We start from the raw sequence: 23,766 nt of genomic DNA on the forward strand, positions 1-23,766 counted from the left end.
AGTGACCCACCCAGGAGCCCCTCAATTTTCTTTTGCAAAATTTCAACTAGGTATCTTAACACATGCCAAATATTAAACCTTGAATTTGAAATCTTTTCTGTGGATTTCTTATTGATAAGTAAAGCTTGGGATGGGATTTGTTAAATGGCAAATATTGTAACATAGTATTCAAGTTAAAGTTCCCTAGTTTGACCAACTTTGAGAAGGAAACAAAAAATTGCATCTGCATCAGGACTATGTCAGAAACTGTGCCAAGGAAGGTCTTAAATGAATGAAGATATTACAAAGTGTCACAGAGCTAATTAGTGTGCTGAATCTTCCCGTAGAAGGAAATTTACTGGCATCAACCCTGGGTCCTAATTTGAGAATGACCTCAAGTCATACTCCCCAAGGTACTATTAAAGAAATACCATACTGAGGAGGACTTTTGATAGATGAATAAAATAAATATTTATTCTCTCCATACATAAATAAGTTTATTTCTTTAACTGTTAAAGCGAAATCATTTATTTTTATTACAGGTTTCTTTATTACAGAGAGCCTTAATGTGTTAATAAACACTGTCAGTCTCAAAGAAAGGAAGGCAATGATCAGTTTCTCTTTAGTTTCTGTGGCCAAGGGTAAAAAGCTTCCTGAAGATTGTGCCCTACAAATCACAGTTTGTGAAATATTAAGACACATAAGAAATGATACATCACTTTACTTACTGTTATTCTAAAAAATAAAAATGTAAGTGTATAGATAGTCTTAAATGCATATTTGATTTTATGGGTGTGGAATCCTGTTGCTTGGGTTTGTACGTGGCTCTACCACTTACTAGTTGTGTGAACTGGAACAAATAATTTAGCTTTCTGTCTTTGGTTTACTCATAGGCTAAATAAGGATAATGAAAGAAGACAAATTGCAATAATAAATGTATTTAGAGCCTATAGCTGCACATTTTTCATTTTCTAATTCACGTTTTTTTCTTCTCACATGAACATATGTGTGGTGTGTGCATTAACTCGGCACAGCCTCCTTCCCCTCTTCACTGCTTTCCATCATTCTTCAAGTGTGCCCTTCTCTTTTCGAGACAGAATTGGGTTGTTTTGATGATTCCTATGTATAGAAGAGCCTAGAAAAAAACTCAGTGAATATTAGCTAATGTACATGTGATTTATTTTTTATTAAATATATTATTCTATATTATATATATGCATAAGAAATATATATGTATGCAATAATTATAAATAACATACTATTTATATATATATTTATATATCAGTATAAGTCTTATATAAGTTATGTATTATGGAACATATATTATTAAATAATATTTATATATTATTATATTATAATTATATAATTATATATATATATAAGGCATATATATTTATAAGGCATAAATATTCCTACAATCATGAATAAAATAATTTAAAAATAATTATATTTAAAAACATCTCCAAGTTGTTAGCTTATATTTTACTGTTGTAACACTTATACACTAAGTATCATGCATTTCCAGTCTTATAAAATCTCTCTAGCATGCCTCCAAGGCAAGTTCCCTCTAGAGCTGGAGAGGTCTTTTGGCCAGAACCTTTGCACATTTAACCTCTATACTGTTCTGAGACTAAGTATAAGCACATGTCTCCATAGGAAGCATTTATCAAAGCATTTGCTACCATCAGCTGAGTCCCTATAATGTGCACAATTCTTGACACCTGCTATTTCAAATCCTCATGCTTGTCTTATAAGGTCAATAATGTCACTGTCAGATAAAGAAACTGGGGCTAGATGAAGTTTCACAGCTAGTAACACATGGAACTTGGATTATAAACCAGGACTTACTGATGTGAAAGTTCACTTCTTTGAGCTCCCTGCTGCAGCCATAGGAGCCATAGGAGCTTGGAAATCCAATCCAGCCATGACTCTCACATGGAGAGGCTAGGTGGCAAGGCAACTGAAGCACACCAACCAGATTAAGGGCAGCAAAACACGGAATCAGGAATTATCCCAATGAATCTGAATACTCCATGCCGTCTTCTATGTTTAATGTAAAATGTGAGAAAAATGAAAGGATTATTTTCCCAATTTTCTATTTTTCTATTCATTAGATTTTTGAAAATGTCTGTTTAAGTTCTCCCCATAAATCAATATCAATGGTATGTCTTAGCTTAACCATGAGGCTTGCTTACTCAGTTGTATTGTTATGTGAGGTTGCACAGACATACACTTAGCACGTTTTCTTAAGAGGAAATAAAATATTTCATATTTTACTTCATTAATCTCCTCAGTACTCCTACAATTTCTAAGGAAGTATTCACTTATACATACGAATCAGGTACACTGGTTTCAGAAAGAGCGGCATCAGTAGAAGCTTTAATTTGTCAAGTTGACAAAGGTATTTCCTTGTTCATGATGCCATATCAAAAACTCAGGCTTTCTTTAGTGGTCACAAATCACTAAATGAGATTATAATGAATAAGGTTTGGACATGGAAGAGATTATCATGTTTTCAAACTATGTATTACCTAGGTGCTCATTTTACAATATTTACCAAATACCTACTACATGCAGGCATTGTTTGAAGGGTTTTAGATACAGCAAAGGACAAAATAGGAAATAATCCCTGCATGTGTAAGACTTACATTCAAATGGGAAAAAAGATAATAAACTGGTGAATTACACAGACACACCCTTTACATACACCTCACCACCTTACATATAAAGGTGATAAATGCTATGGAGAAAATGAAAGTAGGAAAGAAGAGGAAATACAGTTCAAACAAAGGGAGGTCTGATTTTAAATAGTGTGTTCAGGAAAAATCACTGTGAGAAGTCGTTTCCTTTTTAGATTTTTTCCTTTTCGTTCCTTTTTCTTTCTTTCTTTCTTTTTTCCTTTTTATTGCTCTTGTTTTGTGATTTTTTGTTTTTAAAATTTGAAGGTGGTCAAGCGCAACCTATGCTGGTGTTGGTCAGGAGTATTCCTGCCAGGAGAAATGATTGTAAAGATGGGCATGTACCTCGTGTGCCAGAGGAATAACAGAGAAATCAGTGGGGCAGAATGAGTTTGTGGTGAGGAGCCCAGGAACAAATGAGATCATACAGTTAATAGAAGTCCAGCTCTTACTGGTCTGGAAGAAAGTTCTAAAGATTTTGGTTTTGGCTGAGAGAAGATAAGCTAGCTAGTAGTAGGCTATCTAGCAAAGACTTTGAGAAGAATTATGTGATAAGATTTTTATTTTAAAAGACCACTCTGGACCTTTTTATCTAATTTATAAAAAGCTGCAGAAGACTGGCCCACAGATCTTATAATGACAAGAAGATATTTCACCAGAAGGCAGAAAACACCTAGAATCATAAATGAGCTAAATTCTGAATGGGTGAGGCTGTTCTTAGGAGTCTAGAGACCCACGGATGCTTTATCACTGGTTCAGAGCTAGAAGGAACAATCATAAAAGAGGGAATTGAAGAAAAAGCCCACCTTCAAATGACACCATGAGGCCTGGTATGAGGAATGAGAGTTCCCAGATATCCTACCACGGAGTGAATCGACAACAATCAGCACTCCCCACCCTCCTCACCCCGCCATGGGCCTTCCACTGCAGGCAACAGTACAGAAAAGACTCAGGAATAAGTGATAAAGTCCATAGAATTTCTCCCAAAACATCCAAGACCATTGCTTGGTGCTGAGCAGCAGCCTAATGAAGGGTTTTAAAATAACTATGGTAAATATATAATAAAACCAAATGGAAAAGAAAAGTGATATATAGGATCAGATAAGGAGTCTCAGCAACTCATGGGAAACTATAGAAAGTAAGTAATGGCAATTTTAGAATTTAAAAAATACATTAGAAATTAATAGTCATTTGGTAGATTTGACCATAACCCAGACACAACAAAGGAAAGGATCAGGAACTAACATATAAAGACCCAAATAGATTTTAAAGAACCAAACAGACCATCTGAGACTTGTGGGAGAGTATTAAATGGTCTAACATACTTGCAATTGAAGTCCTAGTAGGAGATGTGAGAGGGATAGAGATATAATGTTTTTGTTTTGTTTTAAATAATGAAGAAAATAAACCCACAGATCTAAGAACGGCAATAAACTCCAAACAGGAGAAATACTACTTAGACACACCAGAGACAAACTGTTGAAGACCTAAGATAAAATGAAAATCGATAAATCAACCAAGCAATTGGACACATGACATTCAGGAAAACAAAAATAAAGACGTCTAGGGGCACCTGGGTGGCTTAGTTAAGTGTCTGCCTTCAGCTCAGGTCATGATCCCAGGGTCCTGGGATCAAGCCCCACATTGGGCTCCCTGCTCAGCAGGAAGCTTGCTTCTCCCTCTCCCACTCCCCCTGCTTGTGTTCCCTCTCTTACTGGGACTCTCTGTCAAATAAACAAATAAATATAAAATCTTAAAAAAAAAAAAGGATGTCTGTCTTCTACTCAGAAATAGTAGAAGCCCAAAGGCAGTGGCAGGGAATTTCACCTAAGGCAAGAAACATCCAATGTATAGCCAATGGACATGGTTTTCAAAAATAAGGTGATATAAAATTATTTTATGGCAGACAAAGACAAAATAAATTAATTTTCAGGCTAAAGAAGGGAAATCATATGTACATGTGAATTAATGTGGATGAAACATATGACAAAATTCAAAATATATTATAATGAACAACTCTCCACAAATTAAGAATAGAGAGAAATCATCTTCATTTTCTGAAGAGTGTTTACAAAATTCTAATGATAGCCTACTCCTTAATGACAAAAGACTGAATGCTTTCTTTCTAAGACTGGGAACACAGTAGTGATGCTTGCTCTCATCATTTTCATTTGACGCAGTACTGACATTTCTAGTCATTGCATTAAGGTAATAAAAATTAAAAGCCGGGGCGCCTGGGTGGCTCAGTGGAATAAGCCATTGCCTTCAGCTCGGGTCATGATCTCAGGGTCCTGGGATCGAGTCCTGCGTCGGGCTCTCTGCTCAGCGGGGAGCCTGCTTCTCTCTCTCTCTCTCTCTCTCTCTCTGCCTGCCTCTCTGTCTGCTGTGATCTCTCTCTCTGTCAAATAAATAAAATCTTTAAAAAAGAATTTAAAAGCCTACATATTAGAAAGGAAGAGGCAAAGAACTACTTCTATTTATAGATGACTTCAATGTCTGTATGAAAAATCCAAAAGAATCTCTAAAAAACAAATCCTAGAATGAATACATGAGGTTGGTTAGGTCACAGCATCCAAGGCCAATACACAAACATTAGATGAAAGTTCAAATTACCTCTTCCAGATTCATCTCTTGTAGTTACTAACAAGCTTCATTGCATGGTTTTCTCTGTGAAATGTAGTACTTATCTCTCCAACTGATATATCACTTCTAGAATAGGCATTTATATGAATAGAATTCATATAAAATATATATGAGAAGGCACTACAGTAACTAAAAAAAAATCTTGTAAAAGGAGAGTAAAGTGAGAAAAATCACTCTACCCTTATGGAAGAGCTAATATATATATCTAGACTAATTACATAGTGTAGTCTTGGTAGAGGGAAAAAGGCTGCAGTCAGTGCAACAGAAGAGAGAACCCAACAATAGACCCACCTAAATCTGTCCAGCTGTGTTTTGATAAAGGTACAAAGGCAATTCAGTAGAATAAAGATACCCTCTTTCAGGAAGTGGTGCTGGAGCAACCAAAGGTCCATAGGGAAAAAAGAGCTTTTGTGGAGAGGTTAGGCCAAAAGCCTGAATGCGGTGGATGCAAGAAAGAACAAGGGAAAGTTGTTTGCAAAACCCCAAGAACAAAATATTGTTTGGAACATAAGTATCATAAGGACCAGAAAGAATTATGAGAGTGGCAGGAAAAAGCAGGCCGGGTCAAGAAAGTAACATTAACACAACCTTTGTTCTCACTTAGAAAGGGATTATAGATACCAGTCCTTTGTATTCATTAAAAGTCATGCCTATAATCCATCTAATTAATAGAAGCTATTTGCTTCTACAAATTTCTATTATTGAACATTGTAATTATAATTGGATTTTTACTACTTTTAGCTGATCTTCTCCTCTGATATACTAAAATATTATTTAATAACCTGTACTGTGGTTTTCCTCATCACAGTTCCAATGTCTAGTAACTGCCAAGCATATAGCTGGAACTGGAGAAATATTCATTAAATGCAATTAAACTAAATGAAGCCAAGTTACTAAATGGCTTGATTTCAGTTTTAAAGCCATTGCTCTCATGCTCTTTACCCCTGAAACTTTGCCTAAGCAATTTTCCCCCAGACTCTCTCCAAATGAGTCTAACTTCAGCCACAGGTCCCACTCCTTCTATGCTATTTGGATGCAAGTTCAAACTAACGCTTCCAGATTCATCTCTTGTAGTTACTAACAAGCTTCATTGCATGGTTTTCTCTGTGAAATATAGTACTTATCTCTCCAACTGATATATCACTTCTAGAACGTCCCTAGAGTTCCCATAACCTTTAGATTTTGTTCGTTGATAGATTATATGTTCCCAGAGAGGGAACATGAATCTCCTATTTCTTCTGTTCCTTTGTGTTCATCCTTATTTCTAGCATTTCTTCAAATGTGAAGTCAATGCTGTGGTTATTCCATTCATGTACTAGATTGTATTTGACTCTATAATATTCCAAACCCTGAAACTAATGAAATAGATTCGCTTCTTGGATAATTTATCATAGCAATGATATTTTCAGTCTAGATTTCTACAGCTTATCTTCACTAGATCATCCACTTAGTACATGACATTTCTAATAGTTACTTATAATCTGGTTAAGATATGTAGTATTAATACAGGTGTTTTTTTCTTCTTCTTTTTGTTCCTAACCACATGTCTCTGGTTGAGTAGAATTAGCTGTGGGGTGTTTAAGCCAATGGGTCAACAATGGCATGGAGTCCTTTCTAGGGAGAGCGTATCTCAATAAATGTTTGGACTGTTTATGGATAAACTTTTGCTTATCATCAATAGGCAAGAGAAATAAAGTAAGAGATAATTAGGTCTACATAGTAACTAATAGCATTTATGAGCTATATGTTTGTATTTTGAGATGGTTGATGAGAATCCAGACAGCTAATGCAGAGAGTACTTCAGGAGAGAGCAAGATCCATATGAGGAAAAAGTGATAATTTAGACCTGAAAAAAAAATTAAAAATTCTTGCTCTGTGACTGATTCCATTAAACAGGCAAAATCAAGCTTAAAGTGTAGGAGAAAATATTTGCAAACTACATATCCAGCAAAAATAGCTCAGTAATTAAAATGTATAAAGAACTCCAAAAACTCAAAAGAATTAAGAAAAAAAAAAGAAAAAAATAATCCACAAAATTCCAATTAGGAATTGTTGATGATGACAAATTTGTAATAGAGCTTGAAGTCTGGAATTGTGATGCCAACAACTTTGGCTTTCTTTTTCAATATTCCTCTGGCTATTCGAGGTATTTTCTAGTTCCATATAAATTTTAGGATTATTTGTCCCATTTCTTTGAAAAAAATGGATGGGATTTTGATAGGGATTGCATTAAATGTGTAGATTGCTTTAGGTAGCATAGACATTTTCACAATATTTGTTCTTCCAATACAGGAGCATGGAACATTTTTCCATTTCTTTGTGTCTTCTTCAATTTCTTTCATGAGTACTTTAGAGTTTTCTGAGAATAGATTCTTTGTCTCTTTGGTTAAGTTTATTCCTAGGTATCTTAGGGTTTTGGGTGCAGTTGTAAATGGGATTCACTCCTTAATTTCTATTTCTTCTGTCTTGTTGGTATAAAAAAATTTAACCAGTTTCTGTGCATTGATTTTATATCCTGACAATTCACAGAATTCCTATACAAGTTAGAGCAGATTTGGAGTGGAGTCCTTTAAGTTTTCCACATACAGTATCATATCATCTGCAAGCAGTGATAGTTTGACTTCTCTTTTGCCAGTTTGGCAAAATTTGGATGCCTTTAATTTCTTTTTGTTGTCTGATTGCTGAGGCTAGGACTTCTAGTACGATTTTGATTAGCAGTGGTGATAACGGACATCCCTGCCGTGTTTCTGACCGCAGCGGAAAAGTATTCAGTTTTTCTCCATTGAGAATGATATTTGCAGTGGGTTTTTCATAGATGGCTTAGATAATATTGATAATATGTGCCCTCTATCCCTACACTTTGAAGAGTTTTAATCAGGAAGGGATACTGCACTTTGTCAAATGCTTTTTCAGCATCTATGGAGAGTATCATATAGTTCTTGTTCTTTCTTTTATTAATGTGTTGTATCACATTGATTGATTTGCAGATGTTGAAACAACCTTGCAGCCCTGGAATAAATCCCACTTGGTCGTGGTGAATAATTCTTTGAATGTACTGTTGAATCCTATTGGCTAGTATTTTGGTGAGAATTTTCGAATCTGTGTTCATCAAGGATATTGGTTTGTAGTTCTCTTTTTTGATGGGATCCTTGTCTGGTTTTGGGATCAAGGTGATGCTGGCCTCAGAAAAAAAGAGTTTGGAAGATTTTCTTCCATTTCTATTTTTTTGGAACAGTTTCAGGAGAATGGAAATTAATTCTTCTTTAAATGTTTTGTAGAATTCCCCTGGGAATCCATCTGGCCCGGGGCTTTTGTTTGTTTGGAGATTTTTGATGACTGTTTCAATCTCTGTACTGGTTATGGGTCTGTTCAGGTTTTCTATTTCTTCCTGGTTCAGGTGTGGTAGTTTATATGTCTCTAGGAATGTATCCATTTCTTCCAGATTGTTGAATTTGTTGGCGTAGAGTTGCTCATAGTATGTTCTTATAATTGTTTGTATTTCTTTGGTGTTGGTTGTGATCTCTCCTCTTTCATTCATGATTTTATTTATTTGGATCCTTTCTGTTTTCTTTTTGATAAGTCTGGAAAGGGGCTTATCAATCTTATTAATTCTTTCAAGGACCAGCTCCTAGTTTCGTTGATTTGTTCTATTGTTTTCTTTTGTTGTTGGTGGTAGATTTTTTTTTTTTTTTTGGTTTCTATGTCATTGATTTCTGCTCTGATCTTTATTATTCCTCTTTTCCTGCTGGGTTAAGGCTTACTTTGTTGTTCTTTCTCCAACTTCTTTAGGTGTAGGGCTACGTTGTGTATTTGAGATCTTTCTTGTTTCTTGAGAAAGGCTTGTACAGCTTAATATTTTCCTCTCAGGCCTGCCTTTGCTGTATCCCACAGATTTTGAACACTTTTGTTTTCATTATCATTTGTTTCTGTGAATTTTTTCAATTCTTCTTTAATTTCCTGGTTGACCAATTCATTTTTTAGAAGGATGCTGTATAGTCTCCATGTATTTGTGTTCTTTCCAAATTTCCTCTTGTGATTGAGTTCTAGATTCAGAGCACTGTGGTCTGAGAATATGCAAGGGATGATCCCAATCTTTTGATAATGGTTGAGATCTGATTTATGACCCAGCATTTGGTCTATTCTGGAGAATGTTCCATGTGCACTAGAGAAGAATGTGTATTCTGTTATTTTGGGATGGAATGTGTTGAATATACCTGTGATGTCCATCTTGTCCAGTGTGTCATTTAAGGCCTTTTTCCTTGTGGATCTGTTGCTTGGATGATGTGTCCATTTCAATGAGGGGAGTGTTAAATTCCCCTACTATTATTTTATTATTGTCGATGTGTTTCTTTGATTTTGTTATTAATTGGTTTATATAGTTGGCTGCTCCCATGTTAAGAACATAGATATTTAAAATTGTTAGGTCTTCTTGTTGGACAGACCCTGTGAGTATGATATAGTGTCCTTCCTCATCTCTTATTATAGTCTTTGGCTTAAAATCTAATTGATCTGATATAAGGATTGCCACCCCAGCTTTCTTCTGATGTCCATTAGCATGGTAAATTGTTTTCCACCCCCTCTCTTTAAATCTGGGGGTGTCTTCGGATCTATGATGAGTTTCTTGGGCAGCATATTGACGGGTTTTGCTTTTTATCCATTATGATACCCTGTGTCTTTTGATTGGTGCATTTAGGCCATTTACATTCAGGGTAACTATTGAGAGATATGAATTTAGTGGCATTGTATTGCCTATAATGTGACTGTTACTGTATATTGTTTCTGTTCCTTTCTCATCTACTACTTCTAGGCTTTCTCTTTGCTTAGAGCACTCCTTTCAATATTTCCTAGAGAGTTGGTTTGGTGTTTGCAAATTCTTTCAGCTTTTGTTTGTCCTGGTAGCTTTTTAATCTCTCCTTCTATTTTCAATGATAGCCTAGCTGGATATAGTATTCTCGGCTGCATGTTTTTCTCACTTAACACTCTGAATATATCATGCCAGTTCTTTCTGGCCTGCCAGGTCTCCGTGGATAAGTCTGCTGCCAGTCAAATTTTTTTACTGTTGTACAATACAGACTACTTTTCCCAGGCTGCTTTCAGGATTTTCTCTTTGTTGTTAACAGTTGTAAATTTTACTATCAGGTTGCGGGGTATGGACCTATTTTTATTGATTTTGAGGGTCATTCTTTGCATCTCCTGGATTTTGATGTTTGTTCCCTTTGCCATATTAGGGAAATTCTCTACAAAAATTCTCTCCAATATACCTTCTGCTCCCCTCTCTCTTTCTTCTTCTTCTGGGATCTCAATTATTCTAATGCTGTCGTCTTATGGTTTCACTTATCTCTCAAATTCTCTCCTCATGGCCCAGTATTTGTTTGTCTCTCTTTTGCTCAGCTTCTTTATTCTCCATAATTTGGTCTTCTATATCACTAATTCTTTTGCCTCATTTATCCTAGCAGTAAGAACTTCCATTTTTTATTGCACCTCATTAATAGCTCTTTTGATTTCAACTTGGTTAGACTTTAGTTCTTTTATTTCTCCAGAAAGGGCTTTTATCTCTCTGGAGAGGGTTTCTCTAATATCTTCCATGCCTTTTTCGAGCCCAGCTAGAACCTTGAGAGTTGTCATTCTGAACTCTAGTTCTGTCATATTACCAATGTCTGTTGTGGTTACGCCTGTGGAAAGAGCTTTAAGGAAAGTGACACGTCTGTCACTGCGTTCCCCAGGAGCATGTCTGGGGAAGGCACAGCACACCGCCCCGGGGGAAGAGAAGGAGCCGTTGGCCTTGCTGTCGGGAAACGGTCGTGAAGCAGGAACAGCAGGCGGGTGGCAAAACAAGTGTCACCACTGTCTATGATGACACTTTTGAGTCAAGGTTTATCTACTCTACAGGTGAGACTACTGTGTAAAATTTTTAAAGGCAACATGTTTACAGGCAACATCATGAAAGAATGTTTGGTGGATTGCTTTGGTTTTCTATTCATGGTATCAGATGAGTTTAAGGGGGCATAATCCAATAAAAAATTTAAAATTAATTTTACAAAATAAGAAAAAAAAATTAATGTCTTTGCTTTTGTGGTTCCTGCAAATGAAACTACAAGAAAGGGCTGGGAACATTTTCTTTTTTTCTGTTTGTTTTTCTTCAATTTGGACCTCCTCCTTAGGTCTCTGATCAAAGAATGCTTACACAGACTCTGTAGTGTAGAAAGGACAAAATATCATATTACAAAATATTCCATTCCTATCCTTTTGTATACCCAGAACAATAAGTTAATATATGTGCTGCCAAAGGAGCACACCAGAGCAATAAGTTAAATGAAGATTGTACTGGGAAGATAAACAATTATTCCATAAAATGAGTGGGTTTTGAATGGGACATGAAGGGCGGACTTGTGAGTTAGGAAAAAAAATATATATATAAAGACTTAATGAAAGTTTAATTAAATCATAACAACTATGCTGTATTACTGAAATATATTGAAATGATGATATGGAAATACCTTGCCTATTACTTAATATCTCACAGAGTAACATCAAATCACCTATTAATCCTTTCTACTAACAGCTGTTCCTCTTTGTTTCACTTTACATAACATGTGATGAATTGACATTTGTAGAAATAAGGGGGAAACATGGAAGAAAGTGAACTATTAGAAAGGATCAAAATACAGTAAATAAATACCAGGTAAGTAAATACCAGGTAAATAACCAGTGAATATTATTATAGTAAATATATGCTGTTTCAGTGCATGCACATTTATAAACTGAAAATTTTCAGGAGTGACAGCCAATGTAGAAAATCTAGATGGTGTTATAGAAAATTCCATAAAACCCTTTGCATTAGTTTAACAGCCTGGTATAATATTTAGAAACCAGACTCTGTAATTTCTTTGAGCAGTTAAGCATAGAAAAACATGGCTGAAATAATGATAAACAATTAACATTTACTTAAATTTTTGTTTATTTTTATCCTTTAATGCCCATATTGTGTTCATAATGTCCTAAGTATTTGTGGTTGTTAGAGCAAAGTAAATTTGAAAATTTCCATGGGGAGGGGAAATGGTATCTGTTTGTAAAACAAAACAAAACAAAACAAAACAAAAACACAGGGCACCTTTCCTATGGTTGTGAGCTGCCCTTCTCTTACTGCTCAATGCATTTTCATTAACACCCACCTCACAGTCCATAGGCAGCCATCTGTGTTCCCATCTTTAAGAAATTTTATCCTACAAGTCTTTCCTCATGACACTGTTGCCTATTACATAAATCAAACAGACATTCAACCTCTTGGAATGGAATCAGAAACCCACAAAGCTGACTGCTTTCAGGACTCATAAGGAAGGCAATTAATAAATTTATTATTTAGGAGAGGAGTTGTTTGCTTTCCAAAAATCCATGCAAAGTTGGAATGTTATCCGGAGTGCATATCAAACTAACGAAGCTAAAAGTGTCTTTTTATCTCAGGTTCACCCATTTGACAATCATTCATTATATTTTCTCCCTTATCTCTGGTTTGGTCAGCTATGCTAGTGTCAGAACACTTAATTCATTCAGCCAATCAACAAAGACCTATTTAGTATTAATTTTTTGTGGGTGGGATGAATAAGACAAATATCTGCCACAATGGAGCATATGATCTAGAGTTTAAAATTCATATTTGAATTACTTACATACCACCACATACATGAATTACATACTTACCACCACAAATGTAAACAACACTTATTAAATTGAAAAAGAAATAGATGATAATGATATTAGTGAGAAGACCTTAATATTAAAAGCAATAAAATTGATATGTCTATTAGTAGAAATAAAAAATGGTCATATATTAACTAAAGTAGAATTTAGGGGTCCCTGGGTGACTCAATCAGTTAAGCAGCTGCCTTTGGCTCAGGTCATGATCCCAGGGTCCTGGGATTAAGACCTGCATCAGGCTCACTGCTGGGTAATAAGCCTGCCTCTCGATCTTCCTCTGCCTGCCACTCTGCCAACTTGAGCTCTCTCTCTCTCTGTCAAATAAAGAAAGAAAATCTTTAAAAAAAGATAAATATAAAGTAACACTTACTGAAGATTTGGGGACGGTGTTGTCATCAAGATGGCAACATGGATGCATGGATGGCTCCTTATTTATTGCTAAAGGTAAATGTATAGTCAAAACCAGATTCTCTAATATTGTAATGGTGATATATAAATCATTTACTAGTCTAGTTTAAAAGTTTAAAAAAAACAAGCCTATTAAAAATAACTTTTTATACTTTTCAATATATTTTTATTGAAAGTACAATATAAAAATGATCTAAAATGTAAAAACAGAGGACTTCCTTATCAATTCCCTTGAAAAGGGTATCTGAATGGGCCTACTTCAATCACATGACTAATCCTAAATCGGTCACTGAATAGAAGGGTTGCATACTCTCTCCTACATGCAGCTTATGCTTAATTTTGTTAAAGGAATGGGAGATTCCCGAAGTCTTCCATTTTCTGAGAATGTGAGTGCTGTTCAAAAATTAGACTTTTCAGATACTGTGGTGCAGCAGAAATTGGATGATATCAAGGATTGAAAATCAAAGAAGGAGCTGAAAAATCTGAGGAAAGTCACAACAGATAAAAAAAGCTTGGCTTACGTGGACAACATTTTGAAAAAGTCAAATAAAAAACTAGAAGAACTTCATCACAAGCTACAGGAACTAAATGCACATATTTTTGTTTCAGATTCAGAAGATGTTACAGATTGCCCAAGGACTCCAGATACTCCCAGCAGTGACCCTCGTTGTTCCACTAGTAATAATAGATTGATGGCCTTACAAAAACAATTGGATATAGAACTTAAAGTAAAACAAGGTGCAGAGAACATGATACAGATGTATTCAAATGGATCTTCCAAGGATCGGAAACTCCATGGCACAGCTCAGCAATTGCTCCAGGACAGCAAGACAAAAATAGAAGTGATTCGAATGCAGATTCTTCAGGCAGTCCAGACCAATGAATTGGCTTTTGATAATGCAAAACCTGTCATAAGTCCTCTTGAACTTCGGATGGAAGAATTAAGGCATCATTTTAGGATAGAGTTTGCAGTAGCAGAAGGTGCAAAGAATGTAATGAAATTACTTGGCTCAGGAAAAGTAACAGACAGAAAAGCACTTTCAGAAGCCCAAGCAAGATTTAATGAATCAAGTCAGAAGTTGGACCTTTTGAAGTATTCATTAAAACAAAGATTAAATGAACTTCCCAAGAATCATCCCAAAAGCAGTATTATTATTGAGGAGCTTTCACTTGTTGCATCACCAACACTAAGTCCATGTCAAAGTATGATATCCACACAAAACCAATATAGTACACTATTCAAACCAGCAGCACTAACAGGTACTTTAGAAGTTCGGCTTATGGGCTGTCAAGATATTCTAGAGAATGTCCCTGGACGGTCAAAAGCAACATCAGTTGCACTACCTGGTTGGAGCCCAAGTGAAACCAGATCATCATTCATGAGCAGAACAAGTAAAAGTAAAAGTGGAAGTAGTCGAAATCTCCTAAAAACCGACGACTTACCCAATGACGTGTGTGCAGTTTTGAAGCTAGATAATACTGTGGTTGGTCAAACGAGCTGGAAACCCATTTCCAATCAGTCATGGGACCAAAAGTTTACACTGGAACTGGACAGGTCATGTGAACTGGAAATTTCAGTTTATTGGCGTGATTGGAGATCTCTGTGTGCTGTAAAATTTCTGAAGTTAGAAGATTTTTTAGACAACCAACGGCATGGCATGTGTCTCTATTTGGAACCACAGGGTACTTTATTTGCAGAGGTTACCTTTTTTAATCCAGTTATTGAAAGAAGACCCAAACTCCAAAGACAAAAGAAAATTTTTTCAAAACAACAAGGCAAAACATTTCTCAGAGCTCCTCAGATGAATATTAATATTGCCACATGGGGAAGGCTAGTGAGAAGAGCTATTCCTACAGTAAATCACTCTGGCACCTTCAGCCCTCAAGCTCCTGTGCCTGCTACAGTGCCAGTAGTTGATGTACGCATCCCTGAACTAGCACCTCCAGCTAGTGATTCTACAGTAACCAAATTGGACTTTGATCTTGAACCTGAACCTCCTCCGACCCCACCACGTGATTCTTCTCTTGGAGAAATAGATGAATCTGCTAAATTAAGAGATTCGGATACACCAGGACAGGGTTCAGAAACTGTCTTTAATATTGAGAATGACAGAAATAGTGTACTTCCAAAATCTCCATCTGAATATGAGCCTGATATTCCTCAACCAGGCCTAGGATACAGTGGTATTCGAGAACTTGAGGATAGAAGATCCCAACAGATGTTTCAGTTTAATCTACAAGACTTCAGATGTTGTGCTGTCTTGGGTAGAGGACATTTTGGAAAGGTGCTTTTGGCTGAATATAAACACACAAATGAGATGTTTGCTATAAAAGCCTTAAAGAAAGGAGACATTGTGGCTCGAGATGAAGTAGACAGCCTGATGTGTGAAAAAAGAATTTTTGAAACTGTGAATAGTGTAAGACATCCCTTTTTGGTGAACCTTTTTGCATGTTTCCAAACCAAAGAGCATGTTTGCTTTGTAATGGAATATGCTGCCGGTGGGGACCTAATGATGCACATTCATACTGAGGTCTTTTCTGAACCAAGAGCTGTATTTTATGCTGCATGTGTAGTTCTTGGATTGCAGTATTTACATGAACACAAAATTGTTTATAGAGATTTGAAATTGGATAACTTATTGCTAGATACAGAGGGCTTTGTGAAAATTGCTGATTTTGGTCTTTGCAAAGAAGGAATGGGATATGGAGATAGAACAAGCACATTTTGTGGCACTCCTGAATTTCTTGCCCCAGAAGTATTAACAGAAACATCCTATACAAGGGCTGTAGATTGGTGGGGACTTGGTGTTCTTATATATGAAATGCTCGATGGTGAGTCTCCCTTTCCTGGTGATGATGAAGAGGAGGTTTTTGACAGTATTGTAAATGATGAAGTAAGGTATCCAAGGTTCTTATCTACAGAAGCCATATCAATAATGAGAAGGCTATTAAGAAGAAATCCTGAGCGGCACCTTGGAGCTGGTGAGAAAGATGCAGAGGATGTAAAAAAGCACCCATTTTTCCGGCTAATTGATTGGAGTGCTCTCATGGACAAAAAAGTCAAGCCACCATTTGTACCTACCATTAGAGGACGAGAAGATGTTAGCAATTTTGATGATGAATTTACCTCAGAAGCACCTATTCTGACTCCTCCTCGAGAACCAAGGATACTTTCAGAAGAGGAGCAAGAAATGTTCAGAGATTTTGATTACATTGCTGATTGGCGTTAAATTCCTAGATACTGTGAAACCAAGCAAACTGACTCACAAGAAGACCTCTTAACAATAGCAACCCTTCATTTGCTCTCTGTGCCACCAGTAGCTTCTGAGTTTTTTGTTTAAACACATGAAGATTTCTTAAAAGGCTATTCTAAAATCTTCTTGAAAGTGGCTTCTTAATGTATTTTCAATGTAAATATGAGCACTGGAAACAGTTTCATGGAGTTTAAGTGAAATGAACATTGGCCATGAATACCTATCACAAATGAAGACTTTTGGATCAATAGTCTATTTAAAAAGAAAAGAAAAAAGAACCCCACTCTTCCACAGTCCCTAGCTATGCCTTAAGTGAAAGGAAGATTAATCATTTCACTGCACTTAGCTATATTTTACAAAAAGAACAAAAGGGCTTGGGATGTTACTACTATTTACATATAGTAATTCTGTTTGAATAAGGCAAATGCTCTTTTTTAATGAAATAACTGTAATATTTTAAAAAGTGCACATTTTTTGGCTTTTTAAAAAAATGAATTGATGTCTTGTTTTGTAAATTTTCTATATTTATTAGGAAAAAAATTTTTATTGCCTTATCTTTACCAACCATGTTACAGAGCCTCATAGCTTTCCAACAGAGCTACCTGCCAAACAATTTTTTTGTTCATTAAACCATGCTGAAACAAACAGGAACAACTAAACATCAGCATTCACTTAAAATTTTAAGAATGAGGACTTCTGATTAGCCTGAACCAAGATACTGTATTACCTGTATGCATTCCCAAAGTCTAGACACTTGATATGTTCAATCATACCTTCTTCCAAAATCAATGAACTAATTACTCCTTTTTTGATATTCATCGTACATTTATCAACCCAGTTTATCTTGTTCTTGTGTCTACTGTAGAAGAGAACTATATCTGTTAAAACATTGGGGATTATCATTGTATACATGCTGTGAACATGTATATGTGTAAGTTGTAATGTATTCTATGTTGTAGATTTATTATTTAATTTCACCACTTCATCACTTTTGTACGGTGGCCAAGCAGACGCCTCAAACTCCAGCATTTACGTTAAGTGCATTTGTACATTATAGGCCACTGGATCCAGATTTTATATTGGCAGTTACTAAGGGCAAAAGCAATATATTGTAACAAAATGTATAAATATTTTTGATAAAACAGTCTATATTTTATAAAAACTATTATAAAACTAAAGCTGTACCTCAAAAGTCTCAAAAATAATTTGATCAAAGACTTTTTACAACTTTAAAAAAAATAAAATAAAATAAAATGTAAAAACATCAATAACCTGTTGTTATAGGAGAAGTATAAATTTTCTGTACACTATTGAAGTTCAGTTGTTTTCAACATAAAATGGAATGTTATAACTAATGTATTTTATATAAGCTTAATGGTAAATATAAAAAAAAAATATGTAGTAGATACACAAAAGATTTTGATAAAGAAGTTAAAACATACTGCCACAAAAAGTCATCAGATTACAAACAAAGAGAACAAGACAGGAAATAAAGAGCAGAGCATCTACAAAAGAGCAAACAATTAACGGAGAAACAAAACAGATAAACACTGGGGAAAGAAAAAAATTTTTTAAAAAAGGGAGGGGAAGGCAAACCATAATACACTTTACTATAAGTAACAAACTGATTGTTTCTGGAGGGGAGATGGGCAGGGGAATTGGTTAAGTCAGTAATAATTATTAGGAGGTCACTTGTGATGAGCATTGAATGTTATATGTAAATGGTGAATTACTAAATTCTACTCCTGAAACTAATATTACACTATATATTAACTAAAATTTAAATAAATCATGAAATATAAAAGGAATGAAAGGCAATAGTTAAGTCCTTACCTATCAATAATTACTTTAACTGTAAGTGAATGGAATCATCCATTTGGAAGACATAGAAATGCTAGAATAGATTAAAAAACAAACAAAAAGCACAAGATCCAGCAATATGTTGCGTATAAAAGAATCATATTAGCTTTAAGGACACACATAGGCAGAGAGTAAAGGGATGGAAAAAGATATTCCAAGCTAATGATAACAAAAGAAAACAAGGGTAGCAATAACTATAACAGACAAAATAGGGTTTATATAAGCTAAAAATCACCACAGGAGTCAAAGAAGGTCATTATACAATAAGAAAAGTGTCATCAATTCATCAATACAGTCATTGTAAATATCATGTACCTAATATTGAGCCACATAAATATATAAAACAAATACTAACAAAACAAATAGGAGAAATAAATAGCAATAGTATCTGGGGACAATAATACGCCACTCTTACATATGGATAGATCATCCAGACAGAAAATCAATAAGAAAATAGTGAATTTAAACACTATGCCTGGACAACTGGGTGCTCAGTCAGTTAAGCCTTTGCCTTTGGCTCAGGTCGGGATCCCAAGGTCCTGAGATAGAGTCCCACATTGGGCTCCCTGCTCAGGAGGGGGTCTTCCTACTCTGTCTCTGCCCTTACCCCTTGTTCATTCTCTCTGCCCTGCTCTCTCTCAAACAAACAAACAAACAAAACAAAACAAAACAAACAAACAAGAACTATGTCAAATGAACCTAACATATTTAAAGGATATTCCATCCAATAGTATCATAATAAATATTCTTCTCAAACACACGTGGAAAATTTTCTAGGATAGATCAAATTTTAAACCACAAAACAAGAGTCCCCCAAAAATCAATAATATAGAAAGCATATCGAGTATATTTCCAGCCAAAATAATATGAAACTAGAAATCAATACAGAAGGAAATTTGGAAAATTTACAAATACACAGACATGCACATTTTTAAACAAATAAGAAATCAAAAGAAGAAGACAAAGTGGGAATAAAATTACATCTTGAGGAAAATAAAAAAATATATACCAAAAAATTATGAGAAGCAGCAAAGCAGTTATAAAAGGAAATTTTATAGCTATAAATGTATATTTAAAAAGATTTCAAATAAAGAACTTAATATAACAGCTCAAAAAAAGTACAGAAAGAACAAAGTAAACTTAAAAGTAGCAAAAGGAAGGAAAAAAATAAAAATTAGGGCAGAAATAAATGAAATATAGAATTAAAAAACTAGAAATTTTTTTAAATGGTAAATAAAATTAGACTTGGTAAAGGTAAATAAAAAAAGACAGCTAGACTAATTCAGAAAAAAGAGAGAAGACTCAATAAAATCAAAAATGAAAAAGGAGACATTATAACAGATACCACAGAAATATAAAGGATAAAAGACAGTTAAATGCCAGCGAATCAAAAGCCTAGAGGAAATGGACAAATTCCTAGGCACATACAACCTATCAAGACTGAATCATAAGGACATAAAAAATGTGAACAGACCAATAAGGGGTAAGGAGATTGAATCAGTAATAAAAACCTTCTAACAAATAAAAGTCCAGAATCAGATGATTTCCACAGTGAATTCTACCAAACATTTAAGAAGAAATAATACAAATACTTTTAAAACCCTTCCCAAAAAGTTGAAGAGGTTGAAATACTCAGAGGCACATTTTACAAAGCCAGAATTATCTTGATATAAAAACCAGACAGGAGCACTACCAAAAACAAAACAAAACAAAACAAAACAAACAAACAAGCAAACAAAAGCAGCAACAAAAAGAACTACTGGTTAATATCCCTAATAAATAAAAATGTGAAAATTCTCTACAAAATGCTACAAAACTGAATTCACCAGCACATATCAGTAAATGTGATGCATTATATTAATAGAATCATCAATAAAAACTCATATGATCAATTCAATATATGCAGAAAAGGCATTTGACAAAATTGAACACCCTTTCATAATAAAAATACTCACCAAACTGGGTACAGAAAGAATACACATCAACATAATCAAAACCACATATTCTGTGGAAGGATTCAAGATGGCAGAGAAGTAGCAGGCTAAGACGACATCAGGTAGCAGGAGATCAGTTAGATAGCTTATCTAACCATTGCAAACACCTACAAATCCAATGGGAGATCAAAGAGAAGGAGAGCAACAATTCTAGAAACAGAAAATTGATCAGTTTCTGAAAGGTAGAACCGGTGGAAAAGTGAACCCAAAGAACGGGAAGGTAGACCGCAGGGGGAGGGACCAGCTCCCGGCAATCGGTGGAGCAACGGAGCAGAAAATTAGGACTTTTTAAAAGTTTGATCCAATGAGGGATATCACCCCAGAGGCTAAACCAGAGTGAAGCCCAAGTGGGGTCAGCATAGCCCCAGGTCCCTCAGGGTCACAGAAGGACCAGGGGTATCTGAGTGTCACAGAACTCACAGGTATTAGAGTGGGGAAGCCGGCTACAGAGACAAAGCTGAGGAGTGAGTTCTCAACCCAGGGTTACTTTGAACCAGGCGTAGGCAGGGTGAGCTTGGAGCATGGCCAAGGGCCAGGGAGACAGGAATAATTGAGCTCTTTTCTCCAAGCACGGCCAGAGGCCAGGGAGATGAGAATGACCAAGGACTTTTCTCCAAGTGTGAGTGACAGAGCGCTTTTCTCCAAGCATGGCCAGAGGCCAGGAAGATGAGAGTGATTAAGCACTTTTCTCTGAGGGTGCACTGAGGAGTGGGGCCCTGAGCTCTCCACTCCTCTGGGCCGGATTGTGAGACCGCCATTATCATTCCATCATCCAGAACTTTACGGAAAGCCTTCAGGGAACAAAAGCTCCCGGATTACTTAGCCCTACCACAGGTAAGGGCAGGACAAATCCATCTCGGGCAAAGACGCTTGAGAATCAATACAACAGGCCCCTTCCCCAGAAGACCAACAAGAAACCCAGCCAAGATCAACTTCACTTACTAAGGAGAACAGTGGAATTCCAGAAGAGGAGAAAGCAAGGAATTCATGGCTTTCTCCCAATAATTCTTTAGTCTTGCAGTTATATACTTTTTCTTTTTTCTTCGGCTAATATATTTTTTAACTTTTACCCTTTCCTCTTTAAGTGATTTTTTTAAACTAGTGTATTTTTAAAATACCTTAAAAAATAATAATCTATTTTGAACCTTCATTATTATAGTCATATTTTATCCTCCATTGTATCTAACTATATATATTTTTACATATAGGGTTTTTTCTTCTAAAAAATTGGGGTATAACTTTTCCTAATAGATCAAAATATACCCTAAGTCTAGCTCCAAGATTGTTCTAGTGTCCAGCCTGAGCAAATTCTCTCCAGTTTTTTTTTTTATTGTCCCAACCAACTTGCTCTATCAATTTATTTTTTAGAAATTAAATTTTTTTCCTCATTTTTATAGGTTTATTCCATCCCTTCATTGTGCCTACTCATATGTTTTTCATCCGTTAAAATCTTGGGAGGTAGTTTCTTCTAAGAGAAGAATATACCATATATCAATATACCATTGATAAACCCCTTTCCAGACTTATCAAAAAGAAAAGAGAAAGAACCCAAATAAATAAAATCATGAATGAAAGAGGAGAGATCACAACCAACACCAAAGAAATACAAACAATTATAAGAACATACTATGAGCAACTCTACGCCAACAAATTCAACAATCTGGAAGAAATGGATACATTCCTAGAGACATATAAACTACCACAACTGAACCAGGAAGAAATAGAAAACCTGAACAGACCCATAACCAGTATGGAGATTGAAACAGTTATCAAAAATCTCCAAACAAACAAAAGCCCCGGGCCAGATGGCTTCCCAGGGGAATTCAAACATTTAAAGAAGAATTAATTCCTATTCTCATGATACTGTTCCAAAAAAATAGAAATGGAAGGAAAACTCCCAAACTGTTTTTTTCTGAGGCCAGCATCACCTTGATCCCAAAACCAGACAAGGTTCCCATCAAAAAAGTGAACTACAGACCAATATCCTTGATGAACACAGATGCGAAAATTCTCACCAAAATACTAGCCAATAGGATTCAACAGTACATTAAAAGGATTATTCACCACGACCAACTGGGATTTATTCCAGGGCTACAAGGTTGGTTCAACATATGCAAATCAATCAGTGTGATACAACACATCAATAAAACTTATGATACTCTCCATAGATGCTGAAATAGCATTTGGCAAAGTGCAGTATCCCTTCCTGATTAAAACTCTTCAAAGTGTAGGGATAGAGGGCACATATTATCAATATTATCAAAGCCATCTATGAAAAACCCACTGCAAATATCATTCTCAATGGAGAAAAACTGAATACTTTTCCGCTGAGGTCAGGAACACGGCAGGGATGTCCGTTATCAACACTGCTATTCAACATCGTACTAGAAGTCCTAGCCTCAGCAATCAGACAACAAAAAGAAATTAAAGGCATCCAAATTTTGCCAAATTGGCAGAAGAGAAGTCAAACTATCCCTGTTTGCAGATGATATGATACTGTATGTGGAAAACTTAAAGGACTCCACTCCAAATCTGCTATAACTCGTATAGAAATTCTGAAAAGTGTCAGGATATAAATCAATGAACAGAAATTGGTTGCATTTTTTTATACCAACAAGACTGAAGAAATAGAAATTAAGGAGTGAATCCCATTTACAATTGCACCCAAAACCCTAAGATACCTAGGAATAAACCTAACAAAGAATCTATACTCAGAAAACTCTAAAGTACTCATGAAAGAAATTGAAAAAGACACAAAGAAATGGAAAAATGTTCCATGCTCCTGTATTGGAAGAACAAATATTGTGAAAATGTCTATGCTACCTAAAGTAATCTACACATTTAATGCAATCCCTATCAAAATCCCATCCATTTTTTTCAAAGAAATGGGACAAATCATCCTAAAATATATATGGAACCAGAAAATACCTCGAATAGCCAGAGGAATATTGAAAAAGAAAGCCAAAGTGGTTGGCATCACAATTCCAGACTTCAAGCTCTATTACAAAGTTGTCATCATCAAGATAGTAGGGAACTGTCCCCCAAACAGACATAGATCAATGGAACAGAATAGAGAGCCCATAAATACACCGTCAACTCTATGGTCAACTAATCTTCAACAAAGCAGGAAGCAATGTCCTATGGAAAAGAGACAGCCTCTTCAACAAATAGTGTTGGGAAAATTGAACAGCCACGTGCAGAAAAATGAAGTTGGACCATTTCCTTACACCATACATGAAAATAGACTGGAAATGG

At 35.5% G+C, this 23,766-nt stretch overlaps 1 protein-coding gene and 1 pseudogene across 3 annotated transcripts in view; one reads left to right on the forward strand and one right to left on the reverse strand.

Moving 5' to 3' along the window:
- LOC309841112 (conserved oligomeric Golgi complex subunit 2-like) overlaps positions 1–23,766 on the reverse strand; it is a 680,432-nt gene that overhangs the window by 399,320 nt on the left and 257,346 nt on the right. The window lies entirely within an intron of this gene.
- On the forward strand, positions 13,762–17,037 carry LOC309841090 (serine/threonine-protein kinase N2 pseudogene; annotated as a pseudogene). The gene has a single exon. The product of its transcript is annotated as a serine/threonine-protein kinase N2 pseudogene (transcript).

This window comes from Mustela nivalis (genome assembly GCF_964662115.1).
Source record: "Mustela nivalis genome assembly, chromosome: 9".
Classification (NCBI taxonomy): Eukaryota; Metazoa; Chordata; class Mammalia; order Carnivora; family Mustelidae; genus Mustela; species Mustela nivalis.